Source organism: Apium graveolens, chromosome 1, assembly GCF_009905375.1.
Source record: "Apium graveolens cultivar Ventura chromosome 1, ASM990537v1, whole genome shotgun sequence".
NCBI classification, from domain to species: Eukaryota; Viridiplantae; Streptophyta; class Magnoliopsida; order Apiales; family Apiaceae; genus Apium; species Apium graveolens.
This window is the reverse complement of record NC_133647.1, coordinates 26,782,059-26,806,115: the sequence shown is the minus strand read 5'-3', so window position 1 is coordinate 26,806,115 and position 24,057 is coordinate 26,782,059.

The following is a 24,057-nucleotide window of genomic DNA, read 5'->3' as shown; positions in this document are numbered from 1 at the left end:
TAAAAAATGTTTTCCTTTACTTGGCCTTCTAGCATGAGTCACATAAGCCAACAGGAGTAAAAACTGCATTGGGCAATCCTCTCACAAGATCTTATCTCACAAGTTCATTGATATATTTGAAGTTGAGATGAGAAAGTCTTTAATGTCAGTTCTATCTGTCTTTCACAGATGCTCTACTTAGTAGAAAACCTTCTGATTCATCAATACTTATGGAGACCCTGGCTTCATATAAACTACCATGTCTTACACTAGTCAATGCAATCTTGCCATCAGAATTACTGAAAATTTTACAATGCTCCTCATAAAAGTTAACATGGTAACCTCTGTCACAAATTTGACTCACACTGATCAGATTATGCTTGAGTCCTGCAACTAGAGCTACATTTTTAATGAATACATTTCCAGTTTTGATTTTGCCATATCCCAAGTTTTTTCCTAAGGTGCCATCTTCATAAGAAATACTTGGGCCAGCTTTCTCCTCAAATTATGATAGCAAGGATTTATAACCAGTCATGTGTCCTGAACATCCATTGTCCAAGACTAGAGTATTCCTCCTGTTACCCTGTAATCAGTAATTAAAATAAGTTAATGTTTTTAAGGACCCAGACTTGTTTGGATCCATTGGCCTCTTTAAGTTTGTTAACATATGCAGGAGAAGACTTTTTATCAGAGCTTATGTCACCATTCTTACTATCAGTATTTATACATGCAGAAATAGATTTTGCTTTAACTAAAGAGGGTTCAGTTTATAATAGTCATAATATAAACTATGATACTCTTTACATGTATAAATAGAGTGACAAACACTACCACAATGAAAACAAGGACTTTGTGGTTTATATCTAATTGTTCTATTCCTAAACTCTAAGTTGGAAGGAACAATATTTATCTCTTTATTCTTCCTGCAAGAATTAGCAAGATGATTAGTGCTACCACAGTTTGAACAGGAATTTCTAGGTACATTAGGAAGAGTTACATAATTTCCATTCTTATTAACACCTAACTTGTCATTCCAATTTTTCCTAGGCCTTTTCTTCTTATTTTTCATATATAAATCCTTCAGCTTTTGCTTAAGCTGTTTTTGAGTCATTGAACCAATATTTACTGACTTTGTGTGAACCTGTTCACTCTTAGCAGTAGTTAAGTTTGATCTAGGTGCTGACGTTGTACCTTCCTCATGGATTGACTTGACAGTATTAGCACTTGGATTAAACTTAATGGTCTTTATTTGAACCTTGTTCAGTTTGACCTTGCTATCAGTTTTTATTGGTTCTATTTTCTCATCTTATTTTCCAATTTTCTTATCAGAATTAGATCTAGCAGAGTATCCCAATCTTGATCCCCGACAGTCATTCTCTAGAATTTCCTGAGTTATTTTTCCTAAGTTAGTCCAAAGTTTAATAACTTCTCTTTCTTTAGCTAACTCTTTCTCTAGATAAGCATGTTTTTCTAACAATTTTTCTTTAACATAAACAACATTATCTCTCTCTTTTTAAATTTCTAGCATGGAAAGCAACTCAATTTCTAGGTGATCATTCCTTTTCTTTAATTCAGAGTTTTCACTATTGATTCTATTATTCTCTAAGGTTTGATCCCTATAACTAACATGCGGAGTCTTAAGAAATAATCTTAATTCATAGATATCATCAGTATCAAAAGCAAGAGTAGTCTGAGGTACCTTTGATTCAGCAGTATTAGCCTCAGCATCAGCATTTTCCATGAGAGCATAATTGACTCCATTATCTGAATCTGATGAATCATCCCAGTTTCTCTTCTTTGAGATCAAGGTTTGTTTCTTCTCAACTCTGGATTTTCTACAGTCAGCTGCAAAGTGTCCAATTCCATCACAGTTGAAACATCTCTCTTTTGACTTGTCAAGTTTTCCAGATCTTGATTCCTTCCAATCAGTATTTCTTCTGTTATTCCTCTTATTAGAGTTTGAGGAACTGGAACCTTTTCTGAAAAATCTTCTCCCTTTCTTGAAGTTCTTGTAGACCATCTTCTTGAAGTTTTTAACCAATATGGAAGCCATTTGATCCATATCTTCATTGTTGTTATGATCACCGTCAGAATCTGATTCATTATCAGTATTTGAGTCATCATCAAAATTTGATGATTCAGTATCTGACTTTGCAATCATGGCTTTCCCTTTGGAGTAACTTTTCCTTCTAGCTGTCTCATTTGGCTTCTCTTCAACCTTGAGTGCAACTGGTCTAAATTTAAATCCTTTCCTTTTGCTTCTTTGCTCCATCTCTAGTTCGTGAGTTTTCAAAACTTCATAAATCTCATCTAGAGGTGTGTTATCAAGTTGATAGTTATCCCTTATTGATGTGACTTTAAAGTCTCACTTTTCAGGAGAGCAGGTAGGAACTTCAAGTTTGAATCCTCCAAATCATATTCTTTGTTGACAAGGGATAACTCATTCAGCAACTTCTGAAATATGTAATATATCTCAGTTAAGGACTCATTGTCTCTTGAGTCAAAGTGCTCATATTCTTGAGTAAGTACTGTCCTCCTATTCTTCTTGATAACAGTTGTACCTTGACACTTTACTTCTAAAGCATCTTATATCTCTTTTGCTGTCTTACATCCAATAACTCTATTGAACATAACACTATCAAGACTGTTGTGCAATATGTGTCTGACTTTAGCATCCGTTATAATAGATGAGAGATCTTTAGGAGTATAGTCCTTCATGTCTTTGTCAACCATCTTCTATGGTTCTCCTGCAATAGAAACAACTACCTTCATTGGTTTATGAGGACCATCATAAATCATGTTTAGATATTCAGTATCGGTGGCTTCCAAACATATGGCCATCCTGACTTTCTAGATTGGATATTCATGTATCTTCAGGATTGGCACCTTAATTGCTTCATACCTACTCATGAAGCTGCTGATCTATGATGTGGCTGGGGGTGGTGGTTTTGGATTCTGTGTTTCTTCTTCTTTGTATGACATTGTTGATTGATTTTCATATCTTAAACTGTTTGTATGTTAACAACAAGCTCTGATACCAATTGTTAAGCTCTTAATCAACTGTAGAGGGGGGTGATACAGTTAATACAATCGATTCAACAAAGCTTCAACAGAATCAATAGTTTTATATTAACAGATAAAAATTGATTACAAATGTACTCTCTCGAAAGGATGAACAAATATCCTTGAGAGCCGCTAGATTATGCGAAAGATATAACAATGTTCGCATTGCTTATAGCATGAACCTAATATGTGCTTTATATAGAGCACAGCAATATAATGTATAAGGAATCATATTCTATTAACAACAAGGAAACCTAATACAATGCTTCTGAGATAAAGTCCTTCACCGCCTTGTTCCTGTTTCCTTTTCCTTATTGAAGATCAACTGATGTGACAAATACTGATTACATCATCCGTTGACATAATTATCCATTGATATCATTATCTGTTGATATCATTATAATCCGTTGATATAAGTTCTGATGTGAACTTCTTATAGTTTCTGTTGATATCATCAATTATATCTAATAATTTCTATGAAGAACATTGTAAAATTGTAAGTAAGTTTGATGGAAAGATTGCAATGACTGGTGTAATACATGGTAGTTTATATGAAGCCAGGGTCTCCATAAATACTGATGAATCAGAAGTTTTTCTACTTAGTAGAGCATCTGTAGAAGACAGCTGAAACTAGAATAAAAGACTTTCTCACCTCAATTTCAACAATATCAATGAACTTGTGAGGAAAGATCTTGTGAGAGGATTGTCCAATGAAGTGTTTACTCCTGATGGCTTATGTGACTCATACCACAAAGCCAAGAAAAGGAAAATATCTTTCAAGAGTAAAATTAAATCCTCCATTCTTGAACCATATCATCTACTTCATATTGATCTCTTTGGTCCAGTCAATGTTATGTCGATTGCCAAGAAGAGGTATGCACTTGTAATTGTTGATGAATATACAAGATACACATGGGTGTATTTTCTGCACACCAAGGATGAATCTCCATCCATTCTTCTTGATCATGTGAGAGAGCTGGGAAAAGGATCAACATACAAAGTGAAGATAATCAGAAGTGATAATGGAACTGAATTCAAGAACAGTTCTATGGAAGAGTTCTGCAAATTCAAGGGGATAAAACAAGAAGTTTATGCTCCTGGAACTGCACAACAAAATGGAGTTGTTGAAAGAAAGAATAGAACTCTCATAGAAGCTGCAAGAACCATGCTAGAGGAAGCACGATTTCCAACCTACTTCTGGACTGAGGTTGTGCAAACTTCTTGCTTCATACAAAATGCAACTTTGATCAACAGACATGGAAAAACACCATTTGAGATGGTGAAGGGAAAGAAGCCAAATTTGAAGTACTTTCACATTTTTGGTTGCAAGTGTTTTGTTCTCAAAACTCATCCAGAGCAGCTTACCAAATTTGATCTAAAAGTTGATGAAGGCATTTTTGTTGGATATCCATTGTCTAAAAAAGCATTCAGAGTTTACAACCTGAGAACAAGGACATTTATGGAATCTAAACATGTATCGTTTGATGATAAGAAGATTATAGGTTTAGAAGATGAAGATGACCATGATAAGTTTATATTTGAAAATGAAGTACCATTTGTTGAATAGTTAAATCCTGATTCACTGACAAATCCTGATACAGTAAATCCTGAGATCACTCCAAGCTCTGATGATCCACATGACAGTGGAAATTCTTCAAATACTGAAGCATATATTAAGGGAGAGCAACATGATTCAAATCCAGAGTCTTCTACAAGTGATTCAACTCAAAGAACATCAGTAAATAAGTCATCAAACTCTCATTCCTCAAATTCTGATGAGTCCAATACTGATAGCAATGGGAATACTGATTCAGGGGGAGCATCAGGACATGATAGTGGTACAAGTCAAAAAAATAATAGAAAGTTCATGAATCAAGGAGGAGGTTCTTCTTCAAGGAGTCAACTTCCATCTGCAAAAAATGGTCTAAGCCACACACACCTGACTTAATCATTGGAAATCTTGATAGTGGTGTAAGAACCAGGAAAGCCACTCAAAATGAATGTCTCTACCATTATTTTCTATCTCAAACTGAACCCAAGAAAGTAGAAGAAGCTCTTCGAGATGCTGACTGGATAACGGTAATGTAATAAGAGCTTAATGAATTTGAAAGGAACAAAGTCTAGACTCTTGTGACAAGACCGGAACAGATCAGTTATTGTTACAAAGTGGGTGTTCAGAAACAAAACTGATAGTGAGGGTTACAAGAAATAAAGAAGACTGGTTACAAAGGGCTATTCACAACAAGAAGGCATTGATTATGATGAGACATTTGCTCCAGTTGCAAGGCTTGAGGCAATCAGAATTTTTCTAGCCTATGCTGCTCACAAGAAGTTTAAAGTGTTCCAAATGGATGTAAAGAGTGCATTTATAAATGGAGAAATTGAAGAGGAAGTTTATGTTGAACACAGCCTCTGGGGCTCATTGATCCAAAATATCCAGATCATGTCTACTTACTGGATAAAGCACTTTATGGACTAAAACAAGCTCCAAGGGCCTGGTATGAAACACTTGCTCTATTTCTGTTAGAAAGTGGTTTCACAAGAGGTACAATTGACAAAACTCTCTTTTATAAATACCATGGTAAGGACTTGTAATTAGTACAGATATATGTTGATGATATCATTTTTGGTTCTACTAATGATAAACTTTGTGAGAGATTTACAAACCTAATATATTCTAGATATTAAATGATTATGATGGGTGAATTGAGTTATTTTCTGGGGTTACAAGTAAAACAGACTGATGAAGGGATCTTCATAAATCAATCCATATACACCAGGAATTTGCTCAAAAGATTTGGAATGCAAGAAAGTTCAACTGCATCAACTCCCATGACCACTGCAACCAAGTTAGATTTAAATACTGGTTCATCAGTAGATATAAATAACTACAGAGGTATGATTGGCTCAATCCCATATTTGACTGCTAGTAGACCTGATATCATGTATGCTACTTGTCTCTGTGCAAGGTTCTATGCTGGTCCAATGGAACTTCCTCTATTAGCTGTGGAAAGAATTTTTAAATATCCTAGAGATTCAGATTTTAAGCTAATTGGATATTCAGATGTTGATTTTGCATGATGCAAAATAGACAAGAAAAGCACTTCTGGAAGTTGCTAATTTCTTGATGGCAGATTGGTTTATTGGTTTAGCAAGAAGGCAAAAGTCCATTTCCACATCAACTACAGAAGCTGAATATATTGTTGCGGGAAGCTGTTGCGCTCAGATTCTATGGATGAATAATTATTTACTGGATTATGGGTTAGACTATTATGTTATTCCTATATATTGTGATAATCAAAGTGTTGTTGTAATGACAAGAAATCAGGTACAACATTCGATGACTAAACTCATCAGCATTAGGTACCATTTCATAAGGGAACATGTGGAAGAAGGTACAGTGGAATTGGTCTTTGTTCCAACGGATCAGCAATTAGCAGATATATTCACCAAGCCTCTCTATGAAGCTACCTTCACAAGATTGGTGAATGAATTGGGAATGATATCAGGACATTTCTCGAACTCTGGAAATTAAGGAATAACTACTGATAGTTAGAGTATGGTATCTTATTATTATGTATCTGAACTTGCTAAATACTGATTATAGTGTTAAATTCTGATGCCATGAAAGCATGCAATTAATTTCTATTAATCCCAGCCAGTAGCTGCATGTTAAACTCTGATTATGTGTATAAGCTCTGATATTGGTCAAACTTGTGTTGACTGATAAATCCTGATAGTTGTTGATTAAATACTGATAATGGTCAGACTCTGATTGATTATTATATTCTAATGATAATTTTTGAATTTATTCATATATTGTTTTAATCAGTATTTTAATTACAGGTTTGAAATTATTTGCAAGTGGGTAATTTTTGCATGATTACAGTTGTTTACACGATGGCGTGAGGATATGGAAAGTGTTCAGTTAATACAAAACTTTATTCTCGGGAAAGTGCATGCAGTAACACATATTTACATGATTACTTTTACAGTCAATCGTATAATGCCACGTGTCCCACTAAATTGAATCATTTTTGAATTAGTGGAGTGACGTGTTATACAAAATCAATTCTTGATTTCAATTAACATTTTACTTATCTCTATTACTTTTCTCTCTGCTACTTTACCTTCTCTGACTCGTAAACTCTGAAACCCTAAGTTTTGTTCAATTTTTTTTTGCAAATAAACCATGACTTCACCTATTGCCTCTAAACCATTTAGTTATGATGGTTCAAAGTTTGTGACTAACAGCTATTCTGCTATTCTGGATAACAACAGTGTGAATATCGATTTTCACATTTTTCAAGACTATCTCAGATCTAGTGAGATTGGGTTTACTCTTACAGAACCCACAACTATCTCCGGTGACCAGGTGCTCTCTATCTGAAAAACTGGAGTGTATGATGATGGAAGTGACAATGGAACTCCAAGCTTGGTGTTTGAGTTTGATAGGAAGAAAAGGGTAGAAACTCCTCAGATTGTAAGAGATGCATTACAGCTTCCTGCACATAACTCCTACTATGTGTTTATGGGAGATGCTGAAATGATGAGGTTTTTTAGGGAGATTTGTTATGACAAGGACTTGAAGAACCTTGGTCAGTTGAAAAGGAATGGACTCAGGAAGGAATGGAATTTCTTCTTTGACTGCATTACAAAGGCCTTCAACAAAAAATCTTCTAATGTTGATGCTCTTCCCATCATGACACGACATATAGGGTACTCTCTAATTCATGGTTCAAATTATGATTTTGGTAGAGTAGTCTTGTCTTTTATAGGTGATAGATTAACTGCTGATAGATATACTGTATATTATGCAAGATTTTGTCAGTTAATCTTCAATGTTTGTTTCCCTTATATCTCTATCCCCTTTAATCAAAATAGTGTCAGTATTTAAATTAATAAAAAGGGCTTTTTCTGACTTAATTTCACAAGATGAAAAGAAGAGAAATTTAGCTCCTTTGAGGTTGCCTTTGGTTGCTAGGAACCTGCTCATTGCACGGCTCCCTGTGACTTATGGCTTATCTAACAGGCAGAGTGCTCAGTTACAGGCTATAACTATTGGAAACCCTCATGTACCTAACCCAAGCACAACAACCCAAACACAAACACAACCACTGTAACACCCCCAAATCCGGGGTCGGGGATCCGGGTTGTCACGAGTTCCATTTCCCTTAATAACACCCAATCTTAATAATTACTCAACTACTCTGTACTGTGACCCCACAATAAACATACACACCATACGTTATAGTCTCAGAGATGAACATCCAAAAATAACCACAAGTCATTTTATTCCACAATTATCTGCCAATACACCTTAAAAGGTTTTCTGAATAAATTTACATTTCTTTGCCATTATTACAATTCATAATTATACATAAATCTGGTACATTAGAAGTTGAAAGCCTAGCCTATTGGTAGTTCCTACCTCAGCTACGGTGGCATCAATGCTTCTAGAAAACTGCGGAACGTCTCCTAATCGCTTGCGAATCGGGAGCTTGGTCCTGTTCATCCTTTCTATCTGTTGTTGTGTGATGAAAGAAGAAAGCAAGGGTGAGCAGCAAGCCCACCAAAATAATATGTATAATGATTAATAGTATATGAGCCTTCTCTTAGTACTCATGAAAGTCTTGGTCAAAAGAAATGAACCAAGTTGATATCTTAATGCGATGAAGTCACAAAATATTCAGTATATATATATACTTTTCAAAATATGGGAAGTCCTCTTCCATGCATAATATACATAGAGTTCCAGTGTATAACTGTATAAAAATATCGTTGCAAGGTGATCTCATATATCTAACCTTGTCTCAACGTTTTTCTGAAAATCTTTGTCATGCATAAGATAATCATTAATTAGATAAAAGTTTAAAAGATGAGGTTACCAAATACCCCAATATACTTATATCTTTCCCAATACTACTTGAACTACCACCGTTCAAGTTATAATCAGTTTCAAAAGTTCATCACATAGATGAGACTACAAGACAAGATTTGAATAGATTCAATCTTTGAAATATTATTGAATGAAATAAAGTTACGAGATACTTTATTTAGTCCCGATATATAAATATATTCATATATATCTCCCATACATTTCCTGAAAACCTCTGTCATGTAAAGTATGAACAGAGTTGCAATATCCAATGAATTTGGAAGGAAAATAATTTTGGCATAAACCAGATATCTTGCTGATCAGGCAAAGATACCCATAAGTAACCTTTTCTACTAGTAGATGGACGAATTCCCCATTGGTCATCACCCTGGCCGCATTAGGACCTATGTTGGACTGCCACTCAGCCACTTATGCATTTGATGGACTCCCACTGAGCCACTTACACTATCATGGACGCCCACTGAGCCCATGTTGCTTATGCCGACTCAATAGATGGACTTACTTCCCGAACGTTGGGTAAGTAATCAATTCATTTACCAAAACTGCAACCTTGTTGCGAATATAAAATACACCACAGAGCCGGATCCCTCAGGTTTTAAGCGAGTATTTAAATCCCCTTAAAAAGGAAGATCTTAAATATAAAAATGAGTTTTGGGATCCGCTCTAACTTTTAAAAATCATTTTGAAGACTCGAAAACACTTTATAGAGTGTTTGGAGTAAAGCTGATTTAATGAAGTAAATCAGTCCCCAGAATATTTAGAAAATGACTGAATATTATTAATTAAATAATATTCCCATAAAGAATAATCTTTATAAAAATAATTGAAGTAGAAGTATTAAAACTTATACTTGAAACGAGTATTAAATAACCAAAGATATACTTATATGAAAGTACTATCTTTATTTGAATAATCGAAAATAAGTTTGATTATTGACACCTTATTCTTTAATAAAATAAAGAATATACCTCAGCAAATAATCGGAGTCATAGATCCTCAAATAAATATTCAAATAATATTCATTAAATAATATAAAATGAGTCATAAGCCCTCGAATGAATATTCAAATAATATTCAGATAAATAAATAAAAGGAGTCATAAGTCCTCGAATGAATATTTAAAATAATATTCATTAATAAAATAAAAGGAGTCATAAGTCCTCGAATGAATATTCAAAATAATATTCATTTAATATAAAGGAGTCATACGCCTTCGAATAATATTCGAAATAATATTCAATAATAAAATAAAGCTAAAGTAATCGAATAAACCTTATTCGATTAATAGTTTTGAAAACTATGACCATATATATATATATATATATAAGTATATATATATATATATCCATATATACAAAATCTACTCGGGATCCTCGACTCCCGGTTTTAGAAAAATATTTCCACCTTTGGGTCCCTATACTAAGGGTATACGCAAATATCGCTTATCTCTAGCATAGATATTATGCAACGAATAAGCATTTGAACCAACAGATATATAAATCAAGAACACGAAACAGGCATGCATATATATACCATATCAGCATGCTACAATATATCGCAAGAATTTGCTAAATAACCAACATGCATCTATCGCAAGATAATGCATATACAAGTGTATACATCACAACAACAGTATAACGGATAGAATACTTGCCTGAGCGACTTGGGGTGATAAAAGGCTCGGGACGAGTCTGGTAACCTATAAACAACAAGTAAGTTGGAATTAAACCAAAATCACTTGTAAATCTATACTTTAACTAACTTAGACTCTAACGCTTGTTTTGCGCTCACTGATTCGCTTAAGTCACTCGGGTACCCTCGGCTCCACCATTTTTAATAATTTAACCTCTACGAGTTTTAAAGCGATTCCTTCGCGAGTGTCTTACCAACTGCCTAACACACTTACCATAAATGTTTCATACATTAATTAACCCTTATTGGTCTTTAACCTATGTTTCAAAGTAAGGCGAGGGGAAAAGTTTCGTTCGCGAAACGCCGTTACTTGAAACGGTCGTTTCTCCTAAACCGTGCATCGGAATCGAACGTACTACATATCAAAATGAAGCTCGTAACATGAGCTATCTAAACATGGCAGTGGTCATAATCTAGCAGGGGGTTCTCGGGTCCTAATGCTATGCACAAAAACAGTCCAAAGAAAATCGGACGTTACGACGGCTATGTTTACGCGATTTCCAATATTTTAAACCATTCAAACCCATTCCAAATCAACCTCAAATCCAACATACAACCAACATCCATCCTCATCACATCATAACAACCCCAACCAATTCAATTTAATCATTCATACTTATGCCTAAGCTTAACTTTAATCATACTTAAGGTCTTTTAATCAAAACAACAACATTTACCAATCCAACAACATCCCAAAACTCACTAATCTCTACATACACAACCATCAAGCCTCTCATGAACTAAAATACTCATATTATGCTCTTAACATTCAATAACAAAGCTTGGTTAAGAGATTATACCTTCCTTGAAGCTTTTTAACACAACACAAGAGCTTTGAATGCCTAAAGAACCTTGATCCTTGCTTGTATAACCTTAATCTTTCATAAAAATTCAAGAAAACTAAAGTTATTTCTTGAAGGTTACTATTCACCATCTTCTTCCTTGATTTATAGAAAAAGATTGGCTTGGAATTAGAAGCTTAAACTTATAGGAAGTATGTAGCTATCCATGGGGAAGCTTAGATAATTACCTTGCTAAATAGTAAGTGGTGGAGCTTGGATCTTCAAATTTTAAGAAATGGGCCGAGAGCTAGCTTGGGAAGAAAGAGATTTTTGTGTTTTGTTTGATGAAAATGAAATGATTTGCTTAGTTGGTTGATTTTTGTGTTGTTTTTGGTTAATGACTTAATTAACCTTGATTTTGTGTGGTTATAATTCAACCACACTTCCTTCCCTTCTATGTCATGCTTGTGTCACCTTGCACATGTCATAATGCTCCCACTTGTCCACACCTTGTGGTTTGATGATGTCACAATCCCTGGCTTCTTGTACAAGCTTGTCTCTTGGTCACTTATTTGTTTTACGGTTCGCTTATCTTTCGTTCTCGTTTATCGTTTGAGGGATCATACCCGGGATCTTATTACTTAGGTTCCCTTAACCTTTCTCAATATATTGTATTCCTTCTATTATCCTCTCTTATAATCCTTTAATTTAAATCCTTTTTATCCTGTTACCTTATACTCAATTCTCTCCGTATCTTGTGGATTTCCGGGAAAAATCAAAGTGTTCGGAATTGGATTCTGACGATCTTTACATACACTTATATACCACATAGGGTACTAATAATATCCCATAAGATCAATAACAGAACCCCTACATAGTGTGGCATGAAAAGTTTTCTCGTTCAGCAAAAACACTATTCATAAGGGTTTCAAAATTTCTCCAAAATTGGGGTTATTACAGTCTCCCCTCCTTAAAAGGATTCCGTCCCGGAATCAGATAGAAAACAAATGGGGATACTTGCTTAGCATTACACTTTCTAATTCTCGAGTCAATTTTCCCACATTGTGGTTCTACCACCAAACTCTGCCTAGTTTGATAATCCTTCTCCTAAGCACTTGTTCCTTTTCACTCTATAACCCTTCCTGGTTGCTCTATATAGGTTACGTCGGGTTGCATATCTATGCGCTCATATGCCTCTATTTATCTGGCATCTGAATTACACTTCCTTAACATTGATACGTGAAACGCGTTATGACTCGCTATATGTTCTGGGTTAGGGCTAGCTCATATGCTAACTTCCCAAACGTCTTAATATATCCAAGGGTCCAACAAATTGTAGACTTAGCTTTCCTTTCTTTCCGAACCTCATCAATCCTTTCCAAGGGATACCTATAACATTACTAGGTCCCCTATTTCATACTCTTTATCCTTTCGTGTCAAATCAACATACTTATCATGTCCATCTTGGGCTACTACCAGCCGTCCTCTGATTAGATCTATCATATCCTTGGTCCTTTGGACTACTGCGGGTCCGAGCATCTTGCGCTCTACAACTTCATCCTAACATAAGGGAGATCGAAATTATCTTCCCTCAAGGATCTCATAAGGCGACATCTCGATGATGACATATGATCTATTGTCGTAAGATAACTCAATCTGAATTAAGTGATCATTCCAAATTCTTTCAAGTCTATTGCACAGACTCTCATTATAGCTTTTATCATTAGAACTTTTGCTTCTCAATACCCATTCTTTTCCAGTTCGTAATCGCTACTACCTTCCGTTCCTAATATTATACGGGTTATACTTTTGCTCGTTAGCGTTCTATAACCTTTTAATAACCACGTCAACCTTAGTATCCCGAATGTGTTCCCATTCCGCATACTATCACCACTTTATTACTCCTTTTTCAGTTGTTTCTATTTTCCAAAATTTGATTAATCATATAGAAGTAAAGGAATTCGTTGAGAGATCACTATGATCATGAACACTTGTTATATCGCATAGTTAGTACAGAAGGTGGCCAGCCTTTAGTACTTGACAAGCAATTAAACAACATGTGGTATCCTACTAGGCTTCTATCACAAAGATAGATAGTCATTCGGCAATACCTCCCCTTCTGGAAGGGTTGTTCTTCTCAGCTTACATGAAATGAAAAGAAGAGAAAAGAACGAACTGAAGAGAATTGTATATATGAAAAAAATATACTGCCACAAAATATCTGGCTTGGAACCTACCTCTGAACTATAGAGGTTTGTCATAGGAGAACAAAACATATACGTATTTATATCAGCATCAAGCATTATAGCCTCGTATTTCCCATGCCTAAATATTTTCGCTATCCCGTCCATCATTCTATGGACCCACACTCTTCCTCGAGCTTATACATAATCACCTTTCATGATTCATGGAGTACACTCCTGATCCTGACATACATACATGACATGAAGCATATAAAATTACAGAAGAGTTTCAATCAAAGTACCGATAGTAGGTTAATACCATTCTTAATCATATGCCTTCAATAGAAGACTTAACTCAAAGGTTTGTTTGGTCCTTTTTGAAACATGGTCCTGGCTTATCTCAAGATAGGACCTTCTAAGATAGATAGCCCATTCATGGCGATTACACAAATTAAACCTTTACCAACTACTATTACGGTTGGGTATTGCACAGTCATCAGAAGGAATGTCAATCTTCCAAACCATAATTCAACCTTCACATTTTTAACCATCATCACTGTATTCTTTTGGCACACGTGCCTATAATTTTTCCTTTTACCGTTAAAGTGTCGGCCACCTATTTGGCCTTTCCTGATAGTAATAGTTCCTTACAGTCAATGTCTTTTAACCACCTTCAACTAAATTTTCTACCTCATTTCAATCACAGCTTATGTGAAGATGTTTTCCTTAAAATCTGATAAGTAAAAAAAAAAATATCACCATTTTTCCATAAGTTATTGCCTCAATCTTTAGAGGTTAATCACTGTCACGACTGACTCTCAATCATACTTAGAACATCTTTTATCTTAGGTCCTACTTGCCCTGAACAATTTCGACCATTACTGGTTCGATCCATACTTTCTCGTGGTTTAACACGTGCCCCACTTGGCATCATTATAATTATGTCATATTTCCTTTATCAACATTTTTATTCTTGAGAATTTCGAATATTTCCTTTCTCCTTGTAAAACCTCTAAGGTTATCCTTCAATCGTTCCTCCTGTATTCCCTATATACAGGGCATATCAAAATACCATTTACTGATACTAGAACCATTGTCTATATACTTCTGAAAAATTTCTCCACTGATCCTTAAAGGTTATTATTACCTTAATCCTTTCCCATTCATACTGTCAAAACTCATACTATCCCTATTAAGGGTGAAATGCCAACCTTTATGCATTCCCCTAGGATTCGTTTTAAGTTACCGATGTTCTATCCTTAATTCCACCTTTAAAAAGGTACAAGCATCCTTCCATGGATAAATAAAGTCATATATCCCTGATAAGGGTATCTTATTCAATCATTTCCACCTCGATAGTCTATACCGAATTTCACAATAGCATCCTTATTCAAGTTAAGGTCAATCCACATGGCCTCCAAAAGATAAAAATGGTTATCCGCTTTTCTTTCCTGATTTGGTAATGATCACATGGATGATCTGGAAGATATTGGTCGTGTTCAACGTGAACTTCTTCTTAATAAATCCTTATTTACTTTTGTTGTTTATCTCAACAGTCATCTCAATGTTGGGATATCTTTCATACCTGGCGTCTCCCTTCCTGGGTATCAAGCCACCGGTCTTACACTTCACATTCTTGAAGGTCACTTCCTTCATCCAATTTTCTTAATTTCTTACTTTCTTGTCTCCTCAGTCTATCCGCGTCTCATTATTTATCCTTCGAACTATCTCAAGGTTTCTTCGAATCCTCCCAACTTACAGGGGATAATATATATGTATCTCTTATGCCCTCAACCATCAATTTTAACTCATGGTGAATCACCCTCATCCTGACGATTACTTACTTTTCTATTTCTATTACTACGAGTCTTTAGGGTTTCCTCATACCCAACTTCCTTATCATTATTTCATGAACTAACACAACATAAGCATTGATTTCAAACATCCCGTCATTCTGGATTCGTGTCCTCAGAATGAATCTTGATAACTTTTACAACTTAGACTCATAATTTATCATACTCGTCTGCCTTTGTTCTGGCTCTAAAGCTTTTACACTATCTCCTTATCTTTGGGAATTACTTTCCCGAAAACAATTGACTGAACTTAAATCAGTTTATTATAATCTCTTGCTCCGTGCCTTCCTTGGCCTTTCACCGGCGGGTGGTCTCTCTCTTAGGAGGGTAAGTGATAAAAACAGTCTTTTGTGATTCGTCAATCATTTAGAATCTCAAATGATTCCTATATTTCCTTTAGCCAGGCTCTTGCCTCGACTGGGTCAGCTTGTTCCTTGGAACTCTGAGAGCTTATCGATTTAAAGGTCCTGAAAGAATTTCTCACCGCATTGTTTCCTCAGGGTGGTGGTTGGGAATAATAGTCTAAGTTCTGTCTAGAAAGGGCCATAAATTATCATATAGGAGTACCGTCTCGGGTCTCCTTTCCTTACTCGACTTCTGTTTCTTAAGTCTGAACATTTCCTCCTCCTCCCCATAATCGGGGCCATCCTTCATATTTTAAATCCTCATTTTCACTTTATTATGTTATGGGTTCCTTCTATCTTGATGGCGACCTCCCTGACTATCACGTTCAGGGTTTGCTCTAAATCTTATTCCTCAAACTAGCTGTCATCTAAGATCTCATCTTTAAGCTCTTGAACAATTGGAACCCAAATTCTGTAGGAATACCTCATTATTCCCTTATCATCTTTCTCGGTATTAATCTCATATTTATTTGTTGGCTCTCTGCCTTCATTCATCACCTTTACTGGCACAATATGTTCTTTTCCAATAATTCGGGCTGTATTGCTATCTCAAACAGCTTTTCGGTACCGGCTCCGGTTACCTTCACTACTATTTCCATTTTCTCAAAATCTCTTATAAACTCTCCAAAAGACATTATCATCTTGAGTCTCTCCTTTTTACTAAGGGCATCAGCCACCACATTGGCTTTCCCCGAATGATAAAGAATCTCCCAATCATAATTCTTGATTAGCTCTAACCGCCTCCTCTGGCGTATGTTGAGCTCTTTCTACGTAAAAAGGTACTAGAGCTCCTATGGTTTGTGTAAATCTTGCACTTCTCTCCATACAAGTAGTGCCTCCAATCTTTAGGGTAAAACTATTGCCACGAGCCTAAGCTCATGGGCGGGGATATCGAATTTCATATTACCTTAATTGTCTTGACATGTACGCGATTACCTTACCGTGCTGCATAAGCACGCACCCTAAGCCCTTGTGCGAAGCGTCACTACACTTCACAAAATCTCATTTTCCATCCGGCAATGCCAGCATAGGGGCCGTCACCAACCTTTGCTTCAGTTCTTAAAAGCTGTTCTCGCATTTCTCTGTCTATTTGAACTTCTCAGTCTTATGAGTAAGCCGCGTTAAAGGGGCTACTATCTTTATAAACTTGAACGAACCTCTGGTAGTGACCGGCCAATCCTACCTCTGGTAGTCGACCCAACCAGGGTCATCAATTCATCAGTGGTCCTTTATCCAATCTCGTCAGGATCCTCCATGGGATCCTCCTCAGCAACTATCCCTTCTAGGACAACATCCTCAACCGCTACATCCTCAATATCAACATCATCCGGTCCTGCGTTAGGACGCTCTATTGGATCCACAATCTGATCTCCAATTAGTAATAAAACATCATCGCGTTGATGTTCCTCAACTTCAGGGTTCGGAGTCCCGCTACCATATACGATAACGAACTACGCTTCTATCGCTACATTTATAAGGGTTCCCATAAGGGTTTTAACTGTCAGTACTACGTTAGGTAGTCCGACTATGAACTTGGCAAGAGTTCTTATTATCTTAGTGAACTTATTTTCTTAACGTCCCATCATCTCTGAGGTTTATAACGCTTAGCTCTGATACCATTTCTGTAACACCCCCAAATCCGGGGTCGGGGATCCGGGTTGTCACGAGTTCCATTTCCCTTAATAACACCCAATCTTAATAATTACTCAACTACTCTGTACTGTGACCCCACAATAAACACACACACCATACGTTATAGTCTCAGAGATGAACATCCAAAAATAACCACAAGTCATTTTATTCCACAATTATCTGCCAATACACCTTAAAAGGTTTTCTGAATAAATTTACATTTCTTTGCCATTATTACAATTCATAATTATACATAAATCTGGTACATTAGAAGTTGAAAGCCTAGCCTATTGGTAGTTCCTACCTCAGCTACGGCGGCATCAATGCTTCTAGAAAACTGCGGAACGTCTCCTAATCGCTTGCGAATCGGGAGCTTGGTCCTGTTCATCCTTTCTATCTGTTGTTGTGTGATGAAAGAAGAAAGCAAGGGTGAGCAGCAAGCCCACCAAAATAATATGTATAATGATTAATAGTATATGAGCCTTCTCTTAGTACTCATGAAAGTCTTGGTCAAAAGAAATGAACCAAGTTGATATCTTAATGCGATGAAGTCACAAAATATTCAGTATATATATATACTTTTCAAAATATGGGAAGTCCTCTTCCATGCATAATATACACAGAGTTCCAGTGTATAACTGTATAAAAATATCGTTGCAAGGTGATCTCATATATCTAACCTTGTCTCAACATTTTTCTGAAAATCTTTGTCATGCATAAGATAATCATTAATTAGATAAAAGTTTAAAAGATGAGGTTACCAAATACCCCAATATACTTATATCTTTCCCAATACTACTTGAACTACCACCGTTCAAGTTATAATCAGTTTCAAAAGTTCATCACATAGATGAGACTACAAGACAAGATTTGAATAGATTCAATCTTTGAAATATTATTGAATGAAATAAAGTTACGAGATACTTTATTTAGTCCCGATATATAAATATATTCATATATATCTCCCATACATTTCCTGAAAACCTCTGTCATGTAAAGTATGAACAGAGTTGCAATATCCAATGAATTTGGAAGGAAAAGAATTTTGGCATAAACCAGATATCTTGCTGATCAGGCAAAGATACCCATAAGTAACCTTTTCTACTAGTAGATGGACGAATTCCCCACTGGTCATCACCCTGGCCGCATTAGGACCTATGCTGGACTGCCACTCAGCCACTTATGCATTTGATGGACTCCCACTGAGCCACTTACACTATCATGGACGCCCACTGAGCCCATGTTGCTTATGCCGACTCAATAGATGGACTTACTTCCCGAACGTTGGGTAAGTAATCAATTCATTTACCAAAACTGCAACCTTGTTACGAATATAAAATACACCACAGAGCCGGATCCCTCAGGTTTTAAGTGAGTATTTAAATCCCCTTAAAAAGGAAGATCTTAAATATAAAAATGAGTTTTGGGATCCGCTCTAACTTTTAAAAATCATTTTGAAGACTCGAAAACACTTTATAGAGTGTTTGGAGTAAAGCTGATTTAATGAAGTTAATCAGTCCCCAGAATATTTAGAAAATGACTGAATATTATTAATTAAATAATATTCCCATAAAGAATAATCTTTATAAAAATAATTGAAGTAGAAGTATTAAAACTTATACTTGAAACGAGTATTAAATAACCAAAGATATACTTATATGAAAGTACTATCTTTATTTGAATAATCGAAAATAAGTTTGATTATTGACACCTTATTCTTTAATAAAATAAAGAATATACCTCAGCAAATAATCGGAGTCATAGATCCTCAAATAAATATTCAAATAATATTCATTAAATAATATAAAATGAGTCATAAGCCCTCGAATGAATATTCAAATAATATTCAGATAAATAAATAAAAGGAGTCATAAGTCCTCGAATGAATATTTAAAATAATATTCATTAATAAAATAAAAGGAGTCATAAGTCCTCGAATGAATATTCAAAATAATATTCATTTAATATAAAGGAGTCATACGCCTTCGAATAATATTCGAAATAATATTCAATAATAAAATAAAGCTAAAGTAATCGAATAAACCTTATTCGATTAATAGTTTTGAAAACTATGACCATATATATATATATAAGTATATATATATATATCCATATATACAAAATCTACTCGGGATCCTCGACTCCCGGTTTTAGAAAAATATTTCCACCTTTGGGTCCCTATACTAAGGGTATACGCAAATACCGCTTATCTCTAGCATAGGTATTATGCAACGAATAAGCATTTGAACCAACAGATATATAAATCAAGAACACGAAACAGGCATGCATATATATACCATATCAGCATGCTACAATATATCGCAAGAATTTGCTAAATAACCAACATGCATCTATCGCAAGATAATGCATATACAAGTGTATACATCACAACAACAGTATAACGGATAGAATACTTGCCTGAGCGACTTGGGGTGATAAAAGGCTCGGGACGAGTCTGGTAACCTATAAACAACAAGTAAGTTGGAATTAAACCAAAATCACTTGTAAATCTATACTTTAACAACTTAGACTCTAACGCTTGTTTTGCGCTCACTGATTCGCTTAAGTCACTCGGGTACCCTCGGCTCCACCATTTTTAATAATTTAACCTTTACGAGTTTTAAAGCGATTCCTTCGCGAATGTCTTACCAACTGCCTAACACACTTACCATAAATGTTTCATACATTAATTAACCTTTATTGGTCTTTAACCTATGTTTCAAAATAAGGCGAGGGGAAAAGTTTCGTTCGCGAAACGCCGTTACTTGAAACGGTCGTTTCTCCTAAACCGTGCATCGGAATCGAACGTACTACATATCAAAACGAAGCTCGTAACATGAGCTATCTAAACATGGCAGTGGTCATAATCTAGCAGGGGGTTCTCGGGTCCTAATGCTATGCACAAAAACAGTCCAAAGAAAATCGGACGTTACGACGGCTATGTTTACGCGATTTCCAATATTTTAAACCATTCAAACCCATTCCAAATCAACCTCAAATCCAACATACAACCAACATCCATCCTCATCACATCATAACAACCCCAACCAATTCAATTTAATCATTCATACTTATGCCTAAGCTTAACTTTAATCATACTTAAGTTCTTTTAATCAAAACAACAACATTTACCAATCCAACAACATCCCAAAACTCACTAATCTCTACATACACAACCATCAAGCCTCTCATGAACTAAAATACTCATATTATGCTCTTAACATTCAATAACAAAGCTTGGTTAAGAGATTATACCTTCCTTGAAGCTTTTTAACACAACACAAGAGCTTTGAATGCCTAAAGAACCTTGATCCTTGCTTGTATAACCTTAATCTTTCATAAAAATTCAAGAAAACTAAAGTTATTTCTTGAAGGTTACTATTCACCATCTTCTTCCTTGATTTATAGAAAAAGATTGGCTTGGAATTAGAAGCTTAAACTTATAGGAAGTATGTAGCTATCCATGGGGAAGCTTAGATAATTACCTTGCTAAATAGTAAGTGGTGGAGCTTGGATCTTCAAATTTTAAGAAATGGGCCGAGAGCTAGCTTGGGAAGAAAGAGATTTTTGTGTTTTGTTTGATGAAAATGAAATGATTTGCTTGGTTGGTTGATTTTTGTGTTGTTTTTGGTTAATGACTTAATTAACCTTGATTTTGTGTGGTTATAATTCAACCACACTTCCTTCCCTTCTATGGCATGCTTGTGTCACCTTGCACATGTCATAATGCTCCCACTTGTCCACACCTTGTGGTTTGATGATGTCACAATCCCTGGCTTCTTGTACAAGCTTGTCTCTTGGTCACTTATTTGTTTTACGGTTCGCTTATCTTTCGTTCTCGTTTATCGTTTGAGGGATCATACCCGGGATCTTATTACTTAGGTTCCCTTAACCTTTCTCAATATATTGTATTCCTTCTATGATCCTCTCTTATAATCCTTTAATTTAAATCCTTTTTATCTTGTTACCTTATACTCAATTCTCTCCGTATCTTGTGGATTTCCGGGAAAAATCAAAGTGTTCGGAATTGGATTCTGACGATCTTTACATACACTTATATACCACATAGGGTACTAATAATATCCCATAAGATCAATAACAGAACCCCTACATAGTGTGGCATGAAAAGTTTTCTCGTTCAGCAAAAACACTATTCATAAGGGTTTCAAAATTTCTCCAAAATTGGGGTTATTACAACCACCACAACAACCACAAACAGAAACCACCTCAGGTGTCTCCCAAAAGACACCTGTTGTAAAAAGAAAGAAAGAATTGGCTAAAAAAGCTACAAATCCTGGTGTACCTAAGTCAAAAGCTGAAGCAAAATAAGTTCCTTCTTCTTTTAAACCTTGAGAATCTGTCAAAAGGAAGCTTGTACTTGTTGGATTAGAATCAGATTCAGATGAGGACAATGCTACCTTATTTTCTAGATTTCCAAACATTTCATATGGTTCTTCTCCAAGACCAGTTGTACTACCAACTGAAGAGGGCACAACTACTGATGTTGTTCAAAGTGCCAAAAATCTTGATGCTGGTATAAGCCCAAAGCCAAAGAAAAGAAGATTGGTCAAAGCTTACTACAATCAGAACTTGCTCAAGATCAAGCAGGAACTTGCTGAGGAGACACAAGGGGCATTTACATCAAATCCTAATTTTCAAACTAATTCTAATACACCTATGATTCTGTCTAATTCTCCAGTGAAGCAACATAAAAAGAGAGCAAGAGAAATCTCTCATGAACTAGTTGAAGAGAGTGTCAAGAGGCTACAAGGGAAAGGTCTTTTCCCTGTATCAAGCATACAAGAACCTGTATTTCAAAAGGGTACATCAGCTACGTCTCCTGATCCAATCCCATAAGAACCTGCACCTCAAAGTGATGCAGAAGATGTTGAAGAACAAGAACCTCTGAATGAAAAGTCCATTCAACAATGGCATGATGAAGAAACTACCAGAATTCAAGCAGAAGTCTCAAAGGTCAAGAACTTCTGTAGGCAATTTGATCTTGTAAGATTCAGTCAGACAACTGTTTTCCAAGAAGAGTCTGCTCAGGAGTCTAATACTGCAATTATGGAGAAGAGTACACAAGAACCTGGGTGTCAAAGTCATCCAGCAACTTTTGATTCTCCAGCCACACAAGAACCATTTCATCCAAGTTGCAATAAAGGCTTCACTCATGTTGCAGTTACTCTAGTAATAGATGTTGAAGGTAGAATTCATCCATCACCACCATTTGTTGATATTTTATCAGTTCCTCCACTAAATATCTGCAAAGAAGCTGAATCTTCAGATTCACAAGGTATAAATACTGATTTCACTTTATTAGTGTTTATTTTAAATACTGATTTTGTCTTATCAGCATTTATTATGCATGTTATAAATCTTGTTGGTATGATTATTTCTAGACCTTATTTAAGGACTACCTCTAGTTGTATGACCACATACCACCTTTTTTTAGCCACCTCTTATTTCTATAGGATAAATTATCTGAGCTTTTATGTGAGTTGTGTGAAAATATTTAGAGAAAAAAAGAATTAAAGAGAGGCAGGATCCTTCCTGGCAAAAGAAGAGGTAGATGAGAGTCATGATTTAGTTATCCTTGTGAGGAAACTTTAACTATTGAAAGTTATGAGCTGTGTGGTGTGAGGAGTAGTGAGACTACTTTAAAAGAATATAGAGATTATGTGTTACTTGTTATATTTTGCAGGTGCTCAGAATACACAAGAAACAGCTGCTGAACAACAGTCTATTAACCCTCGGATAAACTCTGATATACCAAGTGCTGATAATATCCATGCAGGTCTAAGTACTGATACTTTCCTGCAGTCCATTTAATCTACTATTCCACTATCTCTAGCAATCCCTGATTTTATTGAAAAACAATCCATTCACTCTACTATTTCATCACCTGAAATTCTCCCTGTTGTTGTTGAAGATGTAGTAGCCCAACAGCCCATTCATAAAGATCTACCCACTACAGAGTCACCACGGCACTCCACAGGTACCAAGGTTCTGGAGGTAAATTCTGAAGCTCCAGTTCATCTATCTACAATTCTTGAAGATGTGGAGCTAAATGATGATGGTATGGAAGCTTCTGAAGCTACTGGATCACATACAGCACCAATTTCTGATCATATCTTAAATGTTGAAGTTGGAGATGAAGTTCAACATATAGTTCAAGATCCGGTTGTAAATGAAGAATTAAATGATGGTGAATAAGCTGATATTTCAAATGCTCTTATAGATCCTGAGGATGATTTATTCTTCCCTGAAGATATGCCTAAACATGTGAGGCGACAGAAGCTTAAGGAGTTAGATGCTAAAAAGAAGCAGGATTATTTTGATGAAATCTGGAATATTAAATGGAAGGATGATGTATATCCTATTTCCAGAACCAATGTTGTTGAACATCTAGAAATAGCTGAACGGAGAATTCAAAATCATAACATGCTGAATCATCCGAAAGCATCTACTCTGGTAGTAAGATCCTTGCATACAGCTCAAGAAGAAACTCCTTCTCAAATTAATCATATCAAAGAATCTTTGATTGCTTCAAAGCTGACTACTCATCAG